General features: G+C 42.5%; 1 long non-coding RNA gene across 2 annotated transcripts; it reads right to left on the reverse strand.

Moving 5' to 3' along the window:
- Window positions 1-1,716: 1,716 nt before the first annotated feature.
- Window positions 1,717-4,099, reverse strand: LOC105866353 (uncharacterized). 2 transcript variants are annotated; one of them, XR_012915941.1, is made up of 3 exons: window positions 3,086-4,099; window positions 2,327-2,398; window positions 1,717-2,044 (listed from the first exon to the last, which is right to left on the reverse strand). It is a non-coding gene; the product is annotated as an uncharacterized LOC105866353 (long non-coding RNA). The 2 variants fall into 2 exon arrangements; XR_012915940.1 differs by having other exon boundaries at window positions 2,327-4,099.
- Between the last annotated feature and the right edge of the window lie 3,537 nt (window positions 4,100-7,636).

The raw sequence follows: 7,636 nt of genomic DNA on the forward strand, positions 1-7,636 counted from the left end.
TAGTAGATGACGAGTTTTTTAAAAAAAAATCATAGAATGTGGCTGGGCGTGGTGGCTCACACCTGTAATCCTAGCACTCTGAGAAGCCAAGGTGGGAGGATTGCTTGAGGTCAGGAGTTCAAGACCAGCCTGAGCAAGAGCAAGACCCCATTTCTAATAAAAGTAGAAAAATTAGCAGGGCATGGTGGCATGTGCCTGTCATCCCAGCTACTAGAGAGGCTGAGGCAGAAGGATCACTTGAGCCCAGGAATCTGAGGTTGCTGTGAGCTAGGCTGACACCAGAACTCTCTAGCCCAGGCAATAGAGCAAGACTGTCTCAAAAAAAAAAAAAAAATGTGGTTACCTTCCTGTTGGAGGTGAGACGAATACGGAACCCAGGGAGCAAGAGGAAATCTTCTGGTGTGATAGAAATGTTCTATATCTTGACCTGGCTGATGGTTACATGTTGTATATACATTCAGTATTTCACAGAGCAGTACACTTTAGATTAATACATCTTACACACTTTATCTCATATATGTTATACCTCTAAAAGTAAATTATCTCTAATGTCTCCACAATGAGTATGCTGTAATTCAAAAAATAAAATCTCAACCTTGCTTTTTTCCTTTTTGACTTAGAAGATTATGAATTGTTCCTCTTAAATATGTTGGAGGTAATTAGTTACTTCCTAGTTTCCTGGGTCAGATAACAAAGTCTCATGCAGTAAAAACTTACATGTTCCTAAATGTCCAAGAGCTTTCCTAAAGCCACTCCTTTGCTTATTCATGGGGTCTTTACACAGTGAGAACCTTTTAGTCTTTAGTCTATACTTTCTGAGTCCAAGCTAAATTTTCTTTCTACTGGTAAGTGTGCAATTTTATTTTTTTAAGTTTCTAGAACAGCATTCAACTTTAACACCTTCATTAGCAAGGACTAAACAAATCCCTCCTCAGCAGTAAAGATAGAATGTCAAAAATCACAAGGTAACAGCACATTCCAGCATTGTGATGAACTGCACTGCCCACCCCCCACCACCACCACCACCACCAAGGAAGAGAAAGCTTCATTCCTGTTAACAGCCATTTTCATGCCTGGCCCTTATGCTGCCAAGGCAAGTTTAGCTTCCCAGTGAAAGTATCGACAGCTACTGCCCACCATTCTCAGGAAAGAAAATAAAAATCCACAAAGGTAAATTCCACCTCCCCACATCCCCCCACCCAACCCCCACCCTGTTTCCACCCATTCATAACAAATGTGTTACCCTGCTGTTGAAAAAGAACCTTAATATGCAAAACCTCACACTTTAATGATAATCAAAGGCAAATTCTTTTGAATTGTGTTACAAGGAATTACTTTACAAACTTGATGGTCTCTCATAACCCATCATTATTTTAGCCAAGCAGGCAAATTAGTGGGCCTAGAAAAGCAGCAAGGTAAGTAGGAAGAAAATGATGAAAAGGTTAAAAACAGAAGGGCCTGGCTTTAAAAAAGCCTTGCAACGCATCTGTATTCTGATCTGTGTGATGTCAAGTCAATAGTGAAACGCAGTTTTATTAAAAGCAGATACTATTTTATCGGCTCAACTGGCTGACTTTGTTAACAGTATTCCAAATGAAATTGTTCAGAACAATTGGCAGTTTTATAGAGTTTCAGGAAATGTGTATTTAAAAGCAAGTATCAAGCAACAACTAGTTCAATGCAAAGCCACATAGTCACAATGGAAAATAAAAACGCTTCTCTTTTAGAACAGTAAAAAGTCACTGCCATGGAGCATTTTTATTTTAATACATTGTCTGAAATAGATTAGACTTGTTTTCTCCTGCGAAATTAACTCATATACATTTCCCTTCATAGGTGTTTATATAAATTTCAAAATATTGAACATAAGAGCAAATAGGTTAGTACTACTGGAATGTAATAATTATAAAGCCGGATAGGTGGATTAATTGTCCTACATACCTGTGGTTTTTCAGATTCCTGTGCTTGCTTACTCATGGACATTCAACGCTTATTTTTCAGAAACTGCTTCTGGAAGCTCCCGTTTTGGCTTCTACACTGCCACCTGTAGACATAAAAGAGAAATAAATCATGTATTATTCGTGAACAATGCATCTTTTCTAGGCATCTAACAGGGGAAAAAGTGGCAAAATAGTGGCAAAATTTTGCTCCAAAAGACAAAAGTGTTTTTTCTCCTCCGAAAAGTTTCTAAGGTGTCCCTCTCCACCGATGATTTAATAAATTATTTGACTAGAAATTGAAACATAATTAAGCCTCAGGTCATCAACTATACATCACTCTGATCAGTTTATTAAAGAGAGAGATGGAGTCGCAGAAACCAACTTACAGCCATTTCAAGATCTGTCGTTTAAAATCAGAAGACAACTTCATCACTCTGGTAATCGGGTAATTAAGAATGCTGTAGATTACAAAGAGAGAGAGAGGGAGAGATCCAGGTTGCGGTTACCTTACCTTATCACAAGCTCATAAGATGTCTATTTAAAAACAATAATTCTAACCTGAATTAGAGTTTTGTCTAATCTAAAACAACAGTTTGCTGGGGTATTTTCATCATAACGTCCTATCCCTGATTTGAATACGAATTAGTGCTGAAAGGTCTTTCTGACACCCCCTGGATTTTAATACAGGTAGACCCTTGCTCCTTTAAAGGAAAAAAAAAATTCTGGAAACGAACAAACAGGAATAAAAATCCATTACCAACTATCAGTGAGCTCAGGCAACCATGAGATGAGAGAGGGATGTGCGTGTCCCTGTGTGTGTGTGTGTGTGTGTGTGTGTGTGTGTGTGCGCGCGCGCGCGCGTTCGTGTGCGCGCCGGAGAAACTGCCGGACAGACACAGATTCTGGAGTTAATTGCGAATATTGGACCTCGCCACGCAGTTTTTCACCTTCTCAAAGTCCCACGGTATACCCAGGACAAGTGCCCCAGTTCCAGCACCTTAAGCCCAAAACACAATCGCCACTCCCTGTCCCCCTCCACCTAGGGGAGGCAGCGGCCAGAAGCAACCAAGCAAGCATGCCAGGCAGCCCGCCACCCCGCAAATCCCAGGGCTTCTTTATCCCAACCAGTGAACCGCCCCACTTACCGGCAATTTACTTTAACGCCTCGAAAGCCCGATTTGGTTTATGGAATTGCAGCAAATCCAAGAAAATCGAGTCTCTTTTTCCCTAGGACAGAAATTCATTCACTCACAACACTCTACCCCTTCCCTCCCAAACCCGAACGCATGCTGGACCATCTCAAGAGGGTCTTTGGGGACCAGCCAAGACCAACACTGCTCCCACGTGCCTCTATTAAACCCTCGTCCAAACGTTCACAAGACGCCAAGGGCATGTGCACAGTCAGCCTTCAGATTTAAGTTCAGCAAACCCGTTCCCTCCCAACCTCAACCCCCATCCTGGCCCTGAAAGCGTGAGGGAGCCATCAGGCGCAAGCACCGGCCTGGCAGACAATACTCGAACAACTCCAGCCTTCCCCGCGCACGGCCGGGCCCGTCTGGCCACCACTCTCTCCTCCCATGGTCCCTACAGTCTTCGGGCGGGAACGGTGGGGGCGTCCTGATGGTTGCTGGACGGGGATTGTGAAGAAGGGGACGACCTGCACACACCATGGAGACTACGAGCGGAGTAGGAGGTCGCTGTCCTCAAAGCCCCACGGGTGTTCAGCTCCTCGAAGGGGAAGGATGGGTGTGGGGACGGTGAGACCCGAGGGTGTGAATCCTAGAGAAGCAGCTTTTCTGCACCTCTTCCCCACCTTAGCACAGCGCGCTCACACAGAAGCACGCACACCATAAGGCCACGCACCTTCCTCCTGCCCCCGAACCTGCCCAGCCCTTGTCCCCGAGTGCAGGGCCTGGAAGGGAGGGCATCCGACCCGGGGAGCGGGCAGAGCGCCGCGCTCGGAGGTACCCACCTGCTCACAGGGTCATCGCTGCCGCCGGTGCGCCCGCCAGGGCACTGTCTCCCGTTGCAGGAGGAGGTAGCTGCGGTCCGAACCCTGGACTCCACTCGCCTTCTCGCGCCCCTGGAATAGCAGTCTCCGTTTCCCTTCGCCCAGACTTGCCAGCAGCCCACCTAGCACGCAGGTTCTGCCACGGTCCCTCAGCCCGCCTGAGCCTAAGCGCTCCTCCCCGCCCCTTTTCTGCTGCCCCGCTCAGCGCTGTGCTCCGCCCCCCGCCCGCCCATCCCGGCCGGGGCCCAGCTGGGGGCTGTGGGCCCCACGCCTCGTGCAGAAGATCCCCGGTCCCTGGGGGGGTTGGGAGGCGGCAGGGGGCGGCCCTGAGATCCGCCTGGACTCCACGATCCTAACCCACCCCCCACTCCAGGAGCCCGCGGCGACCGCCCGCAGTCACCCTATGGCCAAGGGTGTGGGCAACGTGCGCTCTGCCCTCGCTCTTCCGGCGTCTCTTCACTCCCCCCACGGCACCTTCCAGGGCCCGGAGAGCTCCTCGTGTCTTGGGGGGAAGGGGATTGGTGAAGCCGGGTGGAGTGAGCCTGAGAAAGGAGGCGAAGAAATTACCATGTCAATTGCCAGGGGATGCAAGTTGCTGCCTGTGCCTTGTTTCTGTTACGTTAACTACCTGGATGTGCTGCTTTTCTTGTTATGACCACAGTAATATTCAGAGGCATGACTATAAGATTTCCAAGCTAATTGCTTGTAGGGTTGTTGGTTTGGTTTTTTTAAGTTAAATGATGGCAAAAGACAACAGATTCACTCTTTTTAAAAAGTTACGTATATGTAAAATAATACATAAAGCCACATTTCTAATTTAAAAAATAGCAAAATATAAATAACAGCTGTGTTTTACGGAAACATCCAGTGTGTATGTGTTATTTAAACCCACTGTAATTATATTAATTGGTTCTTTCAAAATGTATTTTGGGTATTTCTTAAAACGGGCTCAGAATTTAGGGATTAGGAACCCCTGAGTTTTAATTTGGCTTTTTGTCATAGTTTTAAAATACCTATTTCATGGAAATTACTAAATGTGGTTATTTAGAAAAATGGATTCTTTTTCTTCCAGGTTGGCAGCATTTTTAGATCTGGCAAAGGACTGATTTTTTTTTAAAAGCCAAGAAATGATAAAATTTTCATTCATTTTCTGGTGATGGAATATCTGGTCTGGTAGCTTTTTCTTTTGTGTTTCTCTCTTTGAAGCAAACTTCCTATTTCTTCTTACATTTGTTTTCTTCAAAAATTCCTCCCTAAATGTAAATGAAGTTATAAACACCATGCTTTTGAGCTTTTGTTTTCTTAAAAGAGATAGGAAAATTAATTATAATTCATTATCAAAATTAATCTCAGGTTCATGATACTAAATTTCACACTGATTAACCCTGTTTCTCAACTCTGCTTTTAGTAATTTAATCTACCTACCACTTGAGAACCAAGAGTTTTTTAAGTTTCATCCTTAATAAGAATGAAATGTACACTTTTTAATTAACATTTTGAACTGAAATTAAATTCATTAAATTGACTAATGAAAAGTATATTAGTACTGTATGTGTTGCTGGGTAAACGAGGATAATGTGGATGATAAACAGTTCTGAAGAAGAGACGCAGAAGCAAAGAAAACAGTCTTCAGAAAAACTGATGATCCCCTTTTCAAGGGAAGGATGACAAATGCCAGTAATTATGCAAAGAATGACTCCGGCCTCTCTTCTCTTTGCTTTGGTTTTGTGGCTAGGCCTGCATTTATCTCTCTTGATCATCGTAATAAAAAGCAAAGTAATTCAACAATTCCGGTGACATTGCTTAGTAAATTAGCAATTTGAAAATACTTTTATTACCTAATTAATCCAAGTAAATGCCTCTGATAAATCCGGTTTTACTCTTAACATTTTTTGTGCCTCTGGAGAAACACTTTAATGAAATAAAAACAGCTAAGGCAAGCTCAAAAACAATTGCCAGGCAGATTCTTTGGGTGCATGTGGCAATACAGTTGATATTAAGTGACCTTTGGGTATTAAATTATATATCAGATATTGGTTATGAATTGCTCATTGGCTTCTTCTTTAATGAGTTCCTGTGTGTTCACTTCGCCCTGTTTACTCCCCGGAAGCATACATTCTTTCTTTCTCTCTGTCTCATTAAATCTACCTTTACCTAAACTATTTTCATTGAACTCTCACCAAAGAATCAGACCTTAATCCACAGGTCACTTGACAATCGTCTTTGTCCTTCAAATTGAGTCTCCTTTGAGGTCTTTTGTAAGAATCCAGACTGATTAAACATCCAATATTGAAAAGAGTACTTCATCAGGCGTGCTTCTAACTAAGAGATAACAATCAGATTTCTCAAAACCAGGAGGGTGTGTGCCATCTGAATAAAAAGAAGAAAAGAAAAAAAAAAACAGCAAATCCATTTTGTTCTGGTCAAAACTAAGCCAACAAAATCAAAATTGAAATCCTTTCTAAGCCTGAATTTTTCTAGGGGGTATGTAAGAAGTACAATTCAAATAATTTATATTTTCTTTCACCACTACAAATGCTTTGCTCCACTGACCAAACACCATGACATTTCACATTTCCCTTTTAGTTCCTGTGCTATTGAGAATTTTTCACTGGTCTTAAAATAAGAAAGTGCACTGGCCACTCCCACTATCCCCAAGGAATGTCAGCCTTCATTTGGTTTCAAAAGTTCTCTTGAAATGTCTGTGACAGTGATAAGGACAGATCTGAACATCCCATGTAGACCCTTGGTAAGGGAGCTCCAATGACTAGTCCACATTTAAGATGGTAGGATTAAAACAAAACATGAGTTTTTGTTCTAACAATTCAATCCTATCAGCATCTCCCAATCTGATCCTCACCCTAGCAAAAAGTTTTATGTGTTAGCTTTCCCCTCTTGAGAAATTTTCTCCTGATAATTATTTTAATAAATTTTTGTTCATTTACTCTTTGAGCTGTGAGACTGAACATAGTGCATGGTCTTCTTTCTTTCCTATGATTACTGAGAATGGATTTATGGAGGAACGGGGAGGAACGGGAGATTATGGGGCAGCTCTTTTGCCAGTTTCTTCTTCTTATGCTAAGAAAAGCAATAACTAAGTTTCTTTACTTTGGTTGACTAGGATTAGTGAGCAACATCATTGATTCAAATTTGCAGAATGTCAATTACTTTAATTGGTCTCCTCATGTTAGGGAAATATGTCACTCATTATCTCACAAGACAATGAGAATAGAGACAATACCACCCATATAATGCTCAGATTGAAATGTTGATACTCTAAGCTAAATTACTTAAAAATATGTGTGTGTATATGTGGGTGTGTATGTATAATTCAAAGCTAAATATAAACCTGAATACTTGTAATAGATCCTTCAGTTACTGTGAACTAAAATAAAATCTTAAGCCCCACCCCAGATGATTGAAGGGACCCCCTCTTGGCCAAGGGGACCCCAGAAATACCTAAAGCTGAGTTGCTGGTCCCGGGAAGGAAGGTCAGACATGCCTAGTCATGCCCCTCTCCCTTCTTGGAAATATCCTTTGTAACTCATTAACAGGCCTAAGGCTATGCAAAACAGAGCTTAAACCACACCTGCAGGTCCTCAATTTACTTAACAGATTACTTGAGTCTGGGTATAAGGCCCTGTGGCTTGTCTTTGATTAACAGACTTCCTTATCTTAACTTAAA

Source organism: Microcebus murinus, chromosome X, assembly GCF_040939455.1.
Source record: "Microcebus murinus isolate Inina chromosome X, M.murinus_Inina_mat1.0, whole genome shotgun sequence".
Lineage (NCBI taxonomy): Eukaryota > Metazoa > Chordata > Mammalia > Primates > Cheirogaleidae > Microcebus > Microcebus murinus.